The sequence below is a fragment of the Pristis pectinata genome, chromosome 9 (genome assembly GCF_009764475.1).
Source record: "Pristis pectinata isolate sPriPec2 chromosome 9, sPriPec2.1.pri, whole genome shotgun sequence".
In the NCBI taxonomy this organism is placed as follows: Eukaryota; Metazoa; Chordata; class Chondrichthyes; order Rhinopristiformes; family Pristidae; genus Pristis; species Pristis pectinata.
This window is the reverse complement of record NC_067413.1, coordinates 76,413,699-76,432,266: the sequence shown is the minus strand read 5'-3', so window position 1 is coordinate 76,432,266 and position 18,568 is coordinate 76,413,699. Positions and strand designations below refer to the sequence as shown.

General features: G+C 42.8%; 1 long non-coding RNA gene across 1 annotated transcript in view; it reads right to left on the bottom strand.

Annotated features, from left to right (window-relative positions):
- Window positions 1-952: 952 nt before the first annotated feature.
- LOC127574539 (uncharacterized) overlaps window positions 953-18,568 on the bottom strand; it is a 104,073-nt gene continuing 86,457 nt past the window's right edge. The window contains exon 2 of the long non-coding RNA XR_007956918.1: window positions 953-1,890. This is a non-coding gene — a long non-coding RNA (uncharacterized LOC127574539). The remainder of the gene's footprint in view (window positions 1,891-18,568) is intronic.

The window sequence follows — 18,568 nt, the reverse complement described above, 5'->3', positions numbered from 1 at the left end:
CTTTCTTCACCACATGAAATGGGCCAAAAAATTCACTTACTTTCTTAAGGGCATTTAAAGATGCACAGTAAGTGCTAGTCTTGCCAGCAACATCCATATTCTATATAAGAATTATACTAAATAGGGAATTGAGTTAGAAATCTTCCCCTAAGGAAGTCAATTTAACAAATGTGTGAAGGGACATGCCAAGTGATACTTCTCACTGTCCAATTCCAAATGCAAAAGCAATGATGGAATCAAGCCAGGATCAACAGGGCACAAATGTGAACTGGGTTGGGCCGTTGGCCTCATCCACATAAGTTGAGTGAGGTTTAGATGCATGCCACACCTCCATTAGCAATTCACCCTTTGCTGGTTCAAGGTTCAGGCCAGCTGATCAGGGGAGGCGAGAAGAACCAGAGTGGGGCTGGTGGGGTGGTGAGTGTTGATGGTTTGGGCGGTAGGGGCAGTGGAGATGGTACTAATCACAGTCAGCAGTGCCCACAGAATAGCTGTGGAACTGGAATAAGTACTTTTGTTCCTGGTCTCACAAGAATATTTAAAATGAATTTTGTTTTAAGTACCCAAAAGAGTGGAATCCTCTGTGGGACAGCACCTGACACTTCAACATGGGCATCACAGACCGATTCACTGAGTTACAGGAGTCATCCCCTGTTCTGAGTGACTGTCAAGGACACTTAATTAATGAAATAAAACAAACCTTAGAAATACTCAATGAGTCAGGCAGCATCCATGTGCTTTTGGACGCCTGATTAATAACATAATGCAATATGGGTTCAGACATTTTTCAAGGGTAGTGCGGCAACAAGAGAGTTGTCACCAAAACTGGGCCTTATTTCAACTGTCCTATCTTCATAAAATGGATACATTAGCCAGTTTTGTGTCCCTTGGAATTATTGTGATTTTTATTGTTGATTTTTGTTTTAATGTAAGGATGGAATAAATAAAGATATCAACAACCAAGAAATGTTTTTATTCTGCTGATCAGGAGATATTCAGAAATAATAAATAATCATACCAGTAAAACAACCTTCTGGTAGTCATAAAATTAAGTTAAATGAAATCTCAGCTCCAGTAGCCGTTTTACCATGAAACTAAAAATCTCAGAAATTAAAGTTTTAATTGCAAAGGGAGCAAGCTAGAAATCCTTAACCCAGAATAAATATTTGCTGTAACTTCTGCCTATTCGTTGCTATTGTACATTTCATTTCCAGACTATATTTGTTTTATCAGGACTCCATTTACCAAACTATTAGTTGGTCCAATGGCAAAGCGTTAGATTCCCTTCCAGAAGGCTAAAGTTCAATTCCCAAATTAAACTGATACTCAGAGTCAATAACCCTGTTTTAGTGAGTTTCATAACTTTCATCAAGGCCATTGGATGGGTCACTCAGCAGCAACAGCCGCTGCACAGATGTCAACCAGAAAGAAAAACTGCCCATTTCTGCTACTGACCTTAAGAGTGTATTTCTTGTTGGTCAATTAAAAAGCTTTATTGATGGCAGCTGTGGAGAAAGTCACGCTTACAACCATCCTGGCTTTCTGGCTGAAGGAGGAAGTGCAGTGAGGCAACTAAAAGGGGACAGACATGAAAAATGGCTGTCAGAGAATATCTGGACATCAGTTGTGGGGAAATTGTTGAGAGGCTGATGAGGCATGCTGTGTCTAGCTCCCATATGGATCTACTGACTCTTTTTCGGTTATTGTAGGTATTGTTAATGATTCATTTGTCACTGTCAAGCTCCCACTGGGCTTTTCAAGTCACTTCAGTCTGTTAGTCTCCATGGTTTCCAGTGTTTGACTGTGCAACAAATGTCTTCTTTTTAAAGCTGCAATGCCCATGATTTTCACATTTCGATTTCAATCTGTTTATCCAATATAGTTGCTCTCCTGAAATTTGAAATAAAAATAAACTTATTAGCAACACTTAGAAGCAGATGTCTCAGCCCTCTCACTTGTTCAGAGATAACACTGTGACTGGATGCAGTTTAAATGGAGAAATGTTTTAATGCTGCATTCATATGTAAGGAATAAAAGTTTACAAAACCATAGAAAAGCAAATTAGTAGGAAATTACGTTTTGAAATGCAGTCTCTTCAATAGAATTGGGGCTTATAATGTGATCTCAGTGGTGCCTCTACACTGAGAAACTGACCTCATCAAATTAAGCAGGGTTAGATCATTAACTGTTTTACTAATGCACACCAGCCTTAGCATATCCCCAGATCATTAAATGCTGAGATTGTTAGACAGAATTTCCTTCACCTACCATCCCCTTAAAGATCAATTGCCTAGAGATTCACCTTTGGTCAAGGCTCATGGCTCCTTCAGGCAGCAATTATCCTACCTTCGTTAATGTCTCAAAGACATGGACCACCTTCAGTGGGCACCTCAAAGCACTGAAAGACACCATCAAAGCCAATTCTGCAAAACCCTCTCAATCCACTGGCAGGATAAATGAACCAACACTCGGATCTTCTTACATGTCAACATTTCCACATTGAGGTCCTGCTTATACTCAGCTGGCTCTGCTGGACAGGCCACACCTAATACCAGACTCCCAAAACAGACACTCTACTCCAAGCTCCAGCATGAGATTACCAGGTAGATAGAGGAAATCCTTCAAGGATATCCTTCTCAAACTCTTCTCACTGGCACCTGGGAATCTCTGGGCCACTCAGCAACCAGTAAGACACCTCGCATCTCATGTCTCTTTGTTGGGAGCACACAGAAGTCCAGCGAAAACACTACAACACTTCCCAAGCTATCCTCTTGCCCATTCTCCACCTCCTGGTCTGTTCATGACAGAGTCCACAGGGCACATAACAGCCACCTCAGACCCAGGAGAACTGAGAACAAAAAGTGTCCTGTGCTGCCTCTAAAACTCGGTTCCATTGACGTCTGCGGCACTGAATTTTAGGAGTGGTGTAGAGCATTTTGTCACTCGTTAGCAGCACTTCCACCACTGCCAGTTGCCAGTTTCTAATTGCACAACCTTTGATGCTACCAAAATGGTTGGAGGCAGAGTGGGTCCATTCAGCAGCTGGAGTTTCAGGTTCCTTGGATGGAAAAACCAGTTTGCAATAAAGAGCAGCTTGAAAGGGTTGGCCATATACATCCAGGAGGTGAGGAAGAAATTGTACTGGCCTGCGAATGACTGCTGATGTAAGTGTGCCGGAACCTGAAAACATTTTAAAAGGTTATCTTTATCAAGATTGCCCACTGCTCCTTAAATCTAAAATGTGAAGTCACTGTAGAGTGAAATACAAATACTGCTGCTAACTGCTGGGAAGCTAAACTGGGAAGCCCCCAGAGAAAGATGTGAAGATCATGATGTGGGATTAGCCTGTGTGGGCAGTGCACTGACTTTGTTGATTTTAGTGTGTAGTCTATCACTTCAACAGAAGGGCCAGATTCATGAGTGACTTAATGCTGCCTGGCACTGCTTAAACACAACCTGCAGCTCAAATGCATTGTGCCTGCAATGCTTCTGGGGATGAAACTTATGTGGGAGACATTCAGTAATGGCATTATAGGGGAAAGTGGCACTGATGGTGTAAGAGATGGAGAGTAGGAGAGACGTCCTGCATCTGCTGGGGGCCAGGAGACCCACTGAAAGCAGTGGGAGTAGGCAGCTGTGGCAGCCAAAGCCAGGTGTCAATCCCCATGGCTCAGGGCCAGTGCTAAGGAAGGTCAATGACCTCGCACACACTATCAAGGTCAGAGAGTGCAGCATCAAGTACCACATCCTGCTCACTCTACCTTATATTCTGTTTCTTGCATTACCCACTCATCACTCAATGACTCAAAATCTCCTTCAATCAACCTAACAAGCATAGGTTCTCCTCAGCTTCACACACTAATCCCGCTCCGGGGGTCATCGCCTGCAGAAAGGGTCATCGTTCCAGAGACCCCTTCTGCAACTTATGCTCCCGTCAGTCCCAGGCAATGAATGATCCAAAAGGTTCTCAACGGTGAAACAGGCAGAGAAATGCTGAGGTCCCCGCAGCTGTGAAGATGGAAAAAGTGGCCCCGGTTGTCACAATCCACCAGGACACTGCGCCCAGCCACCAACCAACCTCCATGGACCCAAATGCACTGAAATGACAAGACAAGCACAGGCTCATCACAGATTCAAACGCCCTGTGGCAATAGAAGATTGGAGAAGGGGTCAGGGCCGTGATAACTTGCCTAGCCAATAATATGCATATCATGGCCAGCAGGCAGCCATGTTAGGGCAGGAATGTCCTTTGCCAGCTGCATCTGCGACTGATCAGCCCTCTACAGGATACTCGCTGCTCATCCTGAATGGAGAGAGGGCTAGAAAAGATGCTTCAAGGATAGGCTGCCTCAGCTCTCTTGGCTGGGAAACTACACCCAGCAGGGTCATCACTGGTGCAGTCCAAACATGAATAAGCTAAACTTCAGAACCTGGAATGCAAGAATGTTAGCTGACAACCAAAAGAAGGATTATCGAGAGAGACGAGGAGTTTCGTGTTTCAGGAGCGGGCGAGGCACAACATCAACATCCCTGCTGTCAGAAAAAGCTGAATTGCTGGGAGTTCAGTGAGGATACACCTCCACTCACACCTTAGGTGAAGCCAATGTACCACCGTCATCGGTACATCAATTTCTGTTGATGGGGTCAGGGCATGATTCAACTCTGATCTTGACAGAGTCTTTGCCTTCTCCTCCAGGGACAAGGTCATTCCCCGGACAATTTCAATACCCAGTTTGGAAGTGACAACAAAGTCTGGAATGGAATTATTAATAAGAATGGGATGGGGAAGGCCAATGTTAATGTCATCCTGCTCTTGACTAAGCACATGCAACATGGTGGGTTGTGCTGAACACAGTTTTTTGCCAAGAGACATCTGGGGCACTGCTAAACACTGACCCATGTCATCATGATGGCCGTGAGGTGATCTGAAGACTGCTGGAAGAACCATCAACTGTACACTTAGTGATGAACATCTGCCTGGCACCAAAATGATAGTCCCATGTTATCAAAACATTGAAACCCTAAAAGATCTGGGACAAAGGGGCAGGTTTCAGGCCCAGTTGGACAGAACCCTTGTGACTCTGATGACACCTTCATCCAGGCCCACTGGGAACAACTCAAATCAGCTTTTCAGGAGGTCTGCACCCAGACCATTGGGTTCTCATTGTGACAGGACCAGGATTGCTTCAAAATCAATGACACTCAGATTCCTGATCCCCTTAAGCAGAAGTGAGCATCCTTCATTGACTGGCAAAGCTGTCCATGCACCCACTTAGAGGCAGCAGTACACCATCATCTGAGGGTCGAGATCCAGAGAAGAACATTAAAAGCAACTGATGGGTGGAGAAGAAGTCCAGGGCTACACAGACCAACACGACCTGCATAACTTCTCTCAGGCTGCTGGGACACTCTATGGAACACGTTCCATTGAACAAAACCCCCTCTAATCACAGGATAGCTCATTGTTTCTCAGGAGAGATGACATTATTCAACCATGTTCAAAGGAGCATTTCAAACTTATCCTCAACCATGAGTCCATCCTATCAAAGAAGGCCCTTCACACCATCAACAAAACCCTGTGGAGGATTTCATTGGTGTCCCATCAACCATTGGAGAGCTCAAGTAGGTCATCCAGCAGATGAAACCAATAAAGCTTGTGACTGGTATACCTCCCATGCTGGTGGGTTCTAACTCATGTTCATTTTCTGTCTCTGGAAGAAGAAGATATTCCCAGTGACCTCAAGAACCTGAACACCATGACGATATATGGGAAGGGGAACAAATCTGCAGGGGGATTACCTGCCTGTCTATTGTGGATAAGACTCTGGCCTATATCTTTCTCAATGACTTTTGTCCTGTTGCTGAGAAGATCCTCTTGGAAACACGGTGTGGATTCCATTCACTCTGGGGCACTATGGACATGATCTTCTATGCCAGGCAGATCTCAGAATAGTTAGAATCAAAATTAAGAACTGTTCATTGACCTGACCAAGGAAATCAATTCCTTAAAATGTGAGGCTCTATGGATTATCGTCTGGTGACAGCTGAAGCTTGTCACCGTGCTGAGACTTTTGCACGATGATATGATCACCAATGATGAGAGAATGATGTCTTCTGTATCCAGACTGGGGTCGAGCAAGGCTGTGTGATCAGTCCCCCCTTGTTCACCATGTACCTGACTGTCATCGTCCATCTCAGCCAAGTCAATTCACCACCACCCAGTATCAACTGGGCGGGAAATCGTTTAACCTTGGTCACTTCCCAGCTGAAATAAAACTAATCCCCAAAGATGTCCGTGATCTTTAGTCTGCAGAAGGCCGGTTCATGATGGCTCAGTCTGCACAGTACCTGCGAGTGACGTTAGATCTCTTCAGTGCTTTGTATAAGAAACATGGCCTGTCATTGAATGTCACCAAGACAACAGGGTTTCACCGACCTTCCCCAACCCAGCTGAACATCCTGGGCCCCATCCATTGGGTGGCATTGGATTATGTGGAGCCCTTACTGTATGTCAGCAGTCAACTCTTCTGACAGCCCACCATCCATGAGGAAGTCCATTTCCTCGTTAATTAAGCCAGTGCTGCTTCTTCCAAGCTGTGACAGCTGTGACAGCTGTGCCTTTGAAAACACAAACATTTGGAAGTTGACCAAGTCCTGGTTTTTAGGGCTGTCCTGCTGACTACTCTCCTCCACTGCAGCCAACCCTGAACCATCCATCAACACCATATTAACACCCTTGGGTTTCTGCCAGCGATGCTTGTGTCAGATCCAGGGGGTCAAATAGGAGGAACACCAGACCAACGAGAGCATCCTCCATGAAGCTGCTTCCGCCAGCCCGGAAGGCTTGCTATCAAGGAATAAGCTCCAATGGAAAGGTTGCTCTGTCTGGATGCTCAAGAAGCAAACCCCCACACCACATTCCAGCCAGAGAAAGTGATTCAAAGACACACCCAAGGTCGCCCTCAAGCCTGACAGCAATGACTGAGAGGAACAAGCTGCTAACTGCTTGACATGGCGCCACCTGATTTATCAAGGCAAATGCCATTTCAAGGCCCAATGACTCAATGCTGTGGCAGAAAAACAGCAGTGCAAGAAGGAGAAGATGACCAAATGCGGCTGCAAATCCCACCCCCAGCAATAATGTACCCCCACTGCTGAAGAATGTGTGCATCCAGGATCAGACTCCTCAGTCACCCGAAGACTCCCCAAGCCTGATGATCATCATCCCTCGATTCTGAGGGACCGCCGCTGGGACTGCAATCTCATCTACACATTGCAAGGCTTGTACACAATGCCAACTACTCAACCATGTCAAGCACATCACCCGATAGGTTGCACTCATTGAGACGTTTCCCTCTTGGTTGCTGGACAAGGCGCTCCATAAACAGAGGCAAGGGACAACGGTGACATACCATCTTAGCCCACCTGGAGGAGATGTTGCTGAACAGTAATCCTGCTCAATATGACAGGAACTGCTGGATCAGCCATTTGAGGTAGGTACTTGGTTGAGGAGTCAATGGTGTGAAGCTACTGTCCATGGATTATGGATGAACACCTCTGAGTCAGACTCCCATCGATGTCGATGCCAATGCTTGGGGACATGAGAGTGCCTTTGTATTATTCCTTTTGGCCTGGACATCACAGAATTCAGAACAGAAAGCATAGAAGCTGATCTTATTCCCATACTGGATCTTCCATCTCAGGGCCTATGCTCCCCCGCCCCCGGCTCATCCCACTGTCTCTTCCAATTTGCAAGCTGCAGGTGGTGTAAACATGCATGCCCAATTTTAGCTGCTCCCCTCACCACCATGCACTCATTGTTTTCTTTCGCCTTTCAGACAGCCACAAACTGCCAGCTGGTCTCACAGTGACAGGAAATTGAAAAGGGAATAAAGTTAAAGTCACACCATCACTCGTTCCAACACTTCCATTCATCTGCTCAGATACTAACATTCTGTGTACTTTACAAACTAGCTCAGAGGTATATCATACACACATGGTGAACCATTGGGCATCAGCAAAGGTAGGGGAAAGGATAGTGCAGGTTTCAGTTCCTGGAGGGCAGGACCTGATATGAGTTCTGCTGTAGCCAGTAGAGATGAGGGCCTCAGTGTCACTTACAGCAGAAGCCTGATGGGTGTACAGAATGAGATACCTGGTGAATTGTCAGGCCTGCCAGAACACCTGCAGGCAATGACAAGGAGCATGCAGCAGTCCAGCACAAATCCTGAACATGGTTTTACACAAAATCTGGAGCCCACCAAGAGCATCTTCTGTTGACAGGAGCGCAAATGGTAATCACTGGACCAGCCTTTGGACACATGTCTGTTGTAAAGTTGCAGTTAATGCTTTACAACAGCAAATAAGTCTCCATTAGTTTCATTGCCAGATTACAGCCAGGGCCTGAACAGGCTGTACAGGTGGAATCCAAAGTTAATTTCAACACAACTACTGAAGATAAATGGAATAGATTTCAGTACCAGCAAGACACAAAAGGATTAAATCAATGCCGTTGAGCTGGCACCAATGTCAGTGCAAAGTTATAATAAATAAAGATTAATGCATTATGCATTGAACAAGCATAATGACATGTTCTACATGCAGCAGAGAGGTCCCTTGCGTGCTATAAGGATGTCATTGGCTGTGTATTTAGGTGAATATTAATAAGCTAAAAGAAAGTAATAGCTTGTGTTAATTAATTAAACAATGATCATATGCATTATAAGAGAATTAATAGCCAAGATTAGTATAGTATACTATCTATGACCATACATGTATTAGCATATTCATGTACCTCTCAGAAAGCAAGTAGCTGCTATTGGAAGATCAGGCAGAGCAGAATGGACATAACTTCTTCAAGAACTGTTCTAAGCAAGAAATATGCAGCAAATTTCAGGACAGAAACTGAGGGGAAAAAATGTAAAAGAAGAGCCCAAATCTTCAGTCTAAGAACTTAAATATTCTCACTTCCTTTGGAACACATTGCCTCCCCCATCCCCTGGTCAAAGTTTAGACAATTAAGAAAAGGTTGCTTGTCAACCGTAATTTTCCTTTTGCTAAGCAGCCCAAGATGTAAGGGAGATAACGCGCTAAAACAGGGAGGTGGATAGGGAGAATAGAATCATAATTCTAGTAATTACACCACACTTTTTTGGTGTTAAAGCAGTGTCATGGGTCACATTAAAACTGTTTGTAAAAGCAACATAGAGAGAGAAAACTTCAATATCAAGATTCATAGCAGAGAATTGTCAACTCTCCTGTGTAACATTGTGCTGAAACTGATGCTGTCATTTCATTGAGGTGTTCCCCATTGACTATTATTATAAGTCCTTGGAGTCGTCATCATTTAACTCAGCTAACAGAATCTTTGCGGCCAGCTCTTAGAGGAGCATACCCTTATAAGAACAACACTCTTCCAGCCACAGGAAAGTGATGCTACTAAATGAATAGAAATGGTTATAATGGGAGGAGAGTGGGAGAATGCTCCCAACGGATCCTGGGCAGGCTGATAAATAACAGTGCCCATAAAGCCATATCATTTGTACATGGGGGCCATGGACATCCTCCAGAACTAGAACCTGGCGTGACTGGCAAAGATTTGCCAGGGAGGTCTTCATAACAATGTTCATCAATGCCTGTGGAAGCCTACAATGCAGGAAACTGTTCCTGTCAATCAACATGCTCTTGTGGTCTGAAGGATAAGTAAATGAACTCTTTTCTCCATGAGTATGGTTTTGGCTAACAGCTAAGTAGCAGTGAGAAGCAAACTGTAAGAGTTGGAAGAAATCAGCAGCAGGAACCTGGAATAATCCTGAGGCTAGGGATCTGAGAGCATAGCATTGATCTCCACCGGTAAAATTTTCCAGACACATGTCTCAGTTTATATTTAATGTTGTAGAAGGTCACAGACCTCATTGACAATAAAGAATGCTGTATGTCTGTCGGTCCTTTAAATAGCACCATCTCAAGGTTACTCTGTGAGTGGTTAACAACTATTGTTTTCCAGACCAGTGATGTTGAAAATCACATTGCAGATGAATTTACAATGTTGCTTTACTTTTGATAGTATTTAGGGTAGCTTTATGCCAGTAAAAAGATACTGAAACATATGAAAAACCTAGTGGGAAAATAAGAAGAATTTCCTGACAGATGCTCATACACCCAGAAACATGCAAAATTGCTCTACCCTGTATTAAGCTAATTTTCATCTTTGTTAGACTTTTCTAAAAGAATTTCTAGTCTGTAGAATATCACCAAACTCTTCACTGCTCTGCTTCTCCTTTGAGAAAACAATCCAATCATAGCCATTTCTCTTCAAAATTATTTTCCTTCAAAAATTTATCCATTCCTTTTTAAAGGGCCCCAACATGGAACTAATGTTTCAGTTCAAATGGAAATCAGAACAGGCACCATCTTGGGTAGAGAACCAACCTTTATATCTCTCAAATGTTGACTATTGAAGTGCTCACACACATTCATTCATTGTGTGTTTCACTCACCTTATATAAATGTATTCCTTGTATTGCAACAATGGTTGGCAAGTTATTTTAGTGCAAGAGGTAAAGGAAAAGCAGATAAACCCAAGAAACAGCATGTGAGTCATTCATTGGATATTAAAATCCTATTTATAAATTGCCATAAGAGAGGCAAATATCCGATAAGTGAAAGCCATGCATTGAACATGCCCCCAATGACTGCATTCCACAGTGAAGAAGGCTGATAAGATACAAGATAGTGATAATTTTGCATTAAAACATTCTGAAGTGAAAATAACAAGACAAAGAAGTGTGATGATGGACAAAATGGAACATATGCTTGCAGTGTGGATCTGAGGATTTCAACAACCAAAACACAACTTAGCCCATATTCAGGAGAAAGCCTACATAAAGACCTATTGAAGGAGTGAGGAGAGAAAGAAGTGAAGAAAAAGAATGACTTTAAGGTTTCCCATGGTTGAATCTACTGACTCGAAACTAGATATTCATTAAAGAAAATGAAAATTCTGGGCAAGTCCTCCAGTGTCGATGTGGATGCTGATGAGATGTTTCCCGATTAACTTTAAAACATCATAGCAAGTGGCAGCTACAATCCAAGAAAAGTTTTCAATATTGATGAATATCAGAAACGTATACCTTTTTGCACATATTTTCATGAGAGAGAAAAGTACTCCTGGTTTTAAAGCTTTGAAGGATAGGTTAACTCACATGCTGGGAGGCAACACTAATGGTGATAAAAAACTGAAGCAGCTGGTTGTGTATTGGAGTGAGAATCTGTGGACGTTGTGAAATCTCATCTTCCTGTAATCCTGTAACTTGGAGATCCCATCCAAAGGCTTGGGTAATGAAACAAATTTCCATGAGTGATTTGTGGATTATTTTGTGCTGGAAATTACAATAATTTAACCTTCAAGATTCTTCTCATATTAAACAATTCTACATCCCATGATGTTGATTTTGAAACCTTGGTCCCAAAGTAAAAACTACTTTTATGCCACTATAGACAACATCTCTTTTGAAACCTATGGACCAGGGTGTTATTGCCACATTCAAGGCATATTATTCAAGAAGGGCATTCTGTGTTAAGTATGGACACAGATTGTTCCCGAAAACCTGCAGTCCAGGAATTTTGGAAACAGTTCAACATTTACAAAACTGTTACGTTGCTTGGTTATTCCTGAGATGAAGTCTCTAGGTAGTGTGGTGGTTAGCATAACGCTATTATAGCACCAGCGACCCAGGTTCAATTCTGGCCGCTGTCTGTAAAGAGTTGGTACATTCTCCCCGTGTCTGCGTGGGTTTCCTCCAGGTGCTCCAGTTTCCTCCCACATTCCAAAGATGTATGGGTTAGGAAGTTGTGGGCATGCTATGTTGGCACCGGAAGCGTGGCAACACTTGTGGGCTGCCCCCAGAACACTCTGCGCAAAAGATGCATTTCACTGTGTGTTTCGATGTACATGTGACTAATAAAGATATCTTATCTTATTTTATCTTATCTAGTTGGCTAGTGAATGGTTGCTGGAAAAAAAGTTTACACTGATGCATTATTTAACTGGCTTCAACAAAGTTGATTCTCATTCAGCCACAGTTCAAGAAAGCGTTGTACAACTGGCAAGGGAAGCAGGCTTCAATGAAGTTGAAGAGAATGATGTTCATGGGTCATTGGAGACACACGGTTTGCATCTCACTAATGAAGATCTGGCAGGATTGAACAGACAAACACTCCACGAAGGAGAAACATCAGATAGTGATGAAGAAGAGGATTCTGAATTGAAAAATGTCTTCACAATTCCAAATCTTCAGGAAATGGTTTATTATGTCAAGAATGCTGTGACACCATGCAAAGGTGTGACAGTCTTTGTGACTGCTCAACAATGGTCATCAGGAGCATTAGGAATTCTACAGTTTGCTACCAAGAAATATTGAGAGAAAAGCAGCAAACGAGAAAAATAACACAACAGCAGCCATGCTGACAGCCACAACCAGGACCCTGTGGCCATCAAGTGAGGGTGGTGGTAGGGTTGTTAATTGCAGGGAGGGATTGCAAGTAGAAGGAGGTAGATGCTGTCTGACCAGCACTTCCTGCTTCTAACATTTCTGCCCATGTGGATGATGAGCTGGAAGTCAATGAACCTTCATCCCCAGCTTCACCTCCTTCCTTCACATAATCCTCTCCCCAACATACTTCTCCAGTCAAGCCAAACAAACACAGACCATCTGGTCCTCAAGGTAATATAACATTATTTATTAAGATTTTAAAAAAGTTACAACATTTGCGAGTATAAAGTAGAAAACAACTTATAGACTTGGTCTCCATCCCTTGTTTTTATAAGTCTTTTAGGTGACTTTAGAGCTCTTCTTGTCCCTAACTTTATATATTTACATGTATTCCTATGGGTGAAAATACCACGCTCTACTTCTTGACACTATATGTTGCAACTTTCTAGTCCTTATCTCTGACGTATAGAGAGGAACCCCTGTAGTTAAAGTGGGGTAACTTAAAGGCATAAGAATCCAACATTCTGTTCTATTGAGCTACCAGCATTTACCCTCCCCATAATAATCAGAGCATGTAAGTCGAGCTCTGCCAGTGATTTCCCTGCTGCTCTTTGATGTTGGACTCCCAGTGTACCCCAGCACCAGAGCATAAACCTATTGTAAACCTGCCTGCTGAACCTGTGCTAGGTTAGACCGGGCACAACGGCACCGAATGCAGAGCAAGTGAGGATAAGTATATAAGGTAATTTAATTTTTTTTTAATTCATTGAGTTGCTTTACTGCTTTTAATTGTTTTTTTTACTTTTAAGTTAAATGCACAAATCTTTGAAAGTGGCAGGATGTGAAAGGACAGCTTTTAACAAAGGAAATGGGATCTTGGGTTTTATAAAAAGATTTAGAGAGTACAGAAGACTAGAGGTTACATTGGACCTTTATAAAACATTGTCTAGGTCGTAGCTGAAAAATTGCATCTAGTTCTGGCCACTACACTGTGGGAATGATGGGAAGATCCTAGAGAGGATACAGAAAAGATTTACTGGAATGGTTCTGGGGGAGAGAAACAGCAGCTTCAAGGTTTGACTGGAGAAACTGTTATTATTCTCTTTGGATCAAAGAAGGTTAAAGGAATACTTGCTAGAGGTGTACAAGGCCATAATAGCTTTCAGAGTTAAAGTCAAATAGTTGTACAGTATAGAAAAAGTCCTTTCGGCCCACCACATCTCTGCTGACCATTATACCTATCTATACTAATCACATTTGCCTGCATTAATTCATATCCCTCTATGCCCTGATCATTCAAGTACCTGTCCAGGTGCCTCTTTAATGTTGTTACTATTCCTGTCTCTAACACCTCTTCCAGCAGCTACCAACTGGTCTTTATGTGAAAAATGTACCCCTTCAGCTCCCCTTTAACCCTCCTCCCTCTCACCTTAAACCTATGCTCTGTCATGAGAAGCAGGCGCTGACTATTTACCCTATCTATGCCTCTCATAATTTTATACATCTCTATCATGTCACCTCTCAGCCCCCTTTGCTCTTGGGAAAACAAACACAGCCTATCAATCTCTCCTTATAACTCAAGCCCCCTAATCCAATTGATAGGATAAATAGAAACAAGCGGATACCATTGGCGGATGGATCAAGGACTGGAATGCTGATTCAGAGTAATGGGCAGAAGATTCAGGGAGTGTGTGAGGAAAAGGTGTGAGGAAAGTGTTTTTGACCTGTAGGGGTGGTGGAAATAGAGTCATTTAAGGTGTTCAGAAATAAACTGGATAAGCACCTGAGGGAAGGTGTTTTGAGGGGAAGGAGTGGGTCTGACAGAATTGTTCTGCAGGAGCTGGCACAAACCCAATGGGCCAAAAGGCTTCCTTCTGTGCTACTAAAAATGGTCAGACAGACTTAATATTGTGTGTGAGAGCAGAGGAAAAAGCTCTGACACACAATAGAAGTGTGAGAAGTGTTCATGACCCATGTACACTTGCCAATGCGTTTCCTCAGGCAACCATATGGTTTATTCGATTGTAACACTAACTACTGAGGTAACTGTACTTTAAGATTTGTGGGTCGCTATTACCTTAAGGATCTATCACTTGGTGATTATTGCAACATTGTTGTACAGTGCTTATTGTTTCAGGTGAAGACCTGACAATCACGTGAACTAAAAGTTTCCTTTGTGTGCTATCGATTGCTCTCAGGAACACATACTGAGACAAATGTGACTGCTGCCGGAAGATCATCAACGTGGCAAAAAGCACACTTTGGTCTGCCTGAAACTTGATGGTCTTCCAGTCCAAGGAGCTGTCTGTCTGCAACCAAACAGAGCAGACTGGCACACTCCAAATGTGCCAGCCTGCATGCTGAGGGATGCATTGAAGGTTGGTGCAGCCACCACATAGGATCCATTGAGGAAGACTGCAGTGTAGGGTCCTCCTGCTACTGGACACCGAGGGGCTGAGTCCTGTGCAATAATCGCTGATAGAATGCTTGGGATTGAAAAAGTGATGCAACATTGACATAAGCAAATGTAAATATATGCTTGGTTCAGTGAATGAAGGCAATGCAATGACTTGTATAACTGTATATTTTAAGAGTTAAGTATATTTTTAGGGAAAAAATTGTTTCCCTCCCTTCCTGCTTTGAGTGAGTAATATGATGCTATAACTAGGAACAAGAAGCGAATTCTGATATTCTGCACATGTACTTACTGCAGGTTCTTTCGACATCTTCATATGATGTCATAGATTTGTTTTCATTTATGGGCTGTGGACATCATTGACAATTCCAGCATTTATTTCCCACTACTCACTGCTCGTGAAAAAGCGGTGGTGAGCCATCTTCTCCCGGTTTGTCTGATAAAGTTACTTCCACAGTGCTGTTGAGTGAGAAGCTCCAGGATTTAGGCCCAGCGACATGATGGAGCGGTGATGTACCTGCAAGTCAGGGTGGTGTGCAACTTGCAGGGTAAGATGCAGATGGCAGGATTTCTATGTACCTGTTGCCCCTTTCTGCGTGGCTGGGAAAGTTTTGGGAGGAACCCTGTGAAGTTGTTGCTGCACATGGTGAAGAGGGTGAATGTTTAGGAGGTAAATGCACAGCCAATCGAGCCTGTTGGTTTCTCCTAGATAGTATTCTGGAATTGGAGCTTCACTCATCCAAGTAAAGCATTTAAATATTAATGAGGGATGGTTAGACTTTCTCTAATTAGAGATGGTCACTGTCTGGCATTGTGCAATCCAAATAATATTTCCTATTTGTTAGTCCATGACAAGATATTGTGTTTGTGCAGAGTCAGAGGCTAAGCTCTAAGACATCATCAACATTCACCAAAGCATACAGGAGGATTGTCCTTACACCTAACATCCACAAAACAAGATCCTTCACCAACCTCTCCCACTATGCTACACTACCCGCCAATGATAAATGTTCACAGCAAAATTGTGGACCACCTCCTGGTGAAGGCAGATATTAATGATGAAATTCATCATTGCCTTCAATGTGCCTTTGGTCAATTGAGGAGAAATGGTACTTGAAGATCAAGACCTCAAACCTGGCACAAAACTCATGATCTACCAGGCAGCCTTCCTGTATGTTCCCAGGTTTTGGACTCTGCAGCAGACATCTCAAGGCACTGGAGAAAATCACCAACATTATCTCCACAAAATCCTTCAAATCCACAGGAAGGATAAGCAAAACAATGTCACAGTCCTCTCCCAGGCCAACATCCCCAACACTGAGCCCTAGTTATAGTCAGTTGTCTACATTGGGCAAGCCACATCACCTTATTACTGAAACAGACACTCTATTCCAAGCTCTGTCTTGGGAGACCTTCAAGCATATGCTTAAAGCTTCCTGGAGGTGCAACATCTCCACATACTGCTGGGAACCTCTGACTCATTACCACTCAAAGTGGAGCAGGAGCTTTCAGAATGGTATTAAGGACTTAGAGGGCATCCACTTGGAGCAAATAGAAGCCACTGAATTCCACTGAAACTTGTTATAATCTCCTGTTGGAATGAGTGACTTGTGGAGAATCAATGATGAAAATGCTGTGAGAAGAATGCAGGTTGTGGAAGGAGTAGACACAAACTACCCAAGTGTTCACGATGTCAGCTAGATCTGCCCAATCTGTGGAACAGTCTGTGATTCCCACATTAGCCTCATTAGTCACCTGAGAAAGCACAAAACCAGAGTGGAGACAAGTTGTATTCAATACCAAGGGACTACTTGATAACGTGAATGGAACTAAACATCGTGCAATCACGAGAGAATATTTGCACTCTGACCTTATGATGGAAGGAAAATCATTGCTGGAGCTACTGAACATGGCTGGGCCTAGGACACTGTCCTGATGATCTCTTTATGGTCTTACAGCATTTTCATCATTGATTCTCCACAAGTCACTCATTCCAACAGGAGATCATAACAAGTTTCAGTGGAATTCCTATATACACACATTGCGGCACACTCTGCTGCATTATACACATTATCCTAAAGGTAAGACAATAAAAACCTCAACACTGGGGTGCTGATTGGCTGCAAGTCTCCCTTTAGCAATGTTTTCAATATTTTATTCCTTCAATCCTTTTAACTTTAAACTTGAGACCGATTGCCTTTAATACGTGGTCGTAACGGTGAAACCATATTGAGTGGGACCTCTGTCCAAACCTTAGAAAGTGAACTGCTCTTGCCCACAGCCCTTAACTGCATCCCATACACATGCCTAAGAGAGCTTCTATTAAGAAGTGAGTCCCACCAACACACAAGTTAAAATAATGATATGTGCAGAGGTGGGCAGCTCTGTGCTTTACATTCAGGAGGACTTATCTTCAAACTCCACTGTTAGTAGGGATATTGGTCAGTGGAAAATATATCCTGTTATATCCCATAAAGGAATACATGATTGACCATACCTAAAATAGTTAAGTACAAGCTAAAAGGATGCTTATGCTAATGTGATGTGGTGTTAAAGCAATAAATGTGACACCTGAGCAGTATGTTCAACAAGTCCTGTAATTTACAGAATGGCAAATGAGGAGTCTGCATTACTAGTTAGAATGTTCATGCTAAAAGGTGTTTAAGATAAGACAAATGAAAAGTTCAAAAGAAGAAACAGCACACCTGAGCAAAAGGTGGACTCCAGCAATGCAGTTTAGTATGTCCTTCATGTATTCTTACATTTAGCTGCATAAGTTTAGTAGTTACTTCACATTATACATACATATCCTGGAGATGACAGTTAATATCACCCACTGATTATTCAACCAACGTACCTGGCAATGATATACTTCCCTCACTGGCAATAGAAGAGAAATCAGGAAAGACCTGTAAATCCATTTATCAAGGCTATTGTAAAAAAAAGACAGTCAGTTTATTGACTCTTCCACTGAACTGGAAATAAATGATTATTAAATCCATACTCCTATGTCCTGTGAGTTTTACAAGCATTCTTTACTCAGGCGTGCAAAGGTGTTAGTTTTTCAAAACCAAAACAGATGGTATGCTGTTGTGTTATTCAGAAACAAGTTGAAATTTCTGAAATAAAAGTTCTTTATAAAACCATAGAACATTACAGCACAGAAAACAGGCCATTTGGCCCTTCTAGTCTGTGCCGAAACTTTATTCTGTTAGTCTCATTGACCTGCACTCGGTCCATAATCCCCCAAACCTCTCCTCTCCATATATCTATCCAATTTATTCTTAAAACTTAAGAGTGAGCCCGCATTTACCATGTCAGATGGCAGCTCGTTCCACACTCCCACCACTCTGAGTGAAGAAGTTCCCCCTAATGTTCCCCCTAAACCTTTCCCCTTTCACCCTAAAGCCATGTCCTCTCATCCTTATCTCTCCTGATCTAGGTGGAAAGAGCCTACTCGCATTTACTCTGTCTATACCCCTCATAATTTTGTAAACCTCTATCAAATTTCCCCTCATTCTTCTACGTTCCAAGGAATAAAGTCCTAACCTGTTCAGTCTTTCCCTGTAACTCAACTCCTGAAGACCCAGCAACATTCTAGTAAATCTTCTCTGCATTCTTTCAATCTTACTGACATCCTTCCTATAGTTAGGTGAAC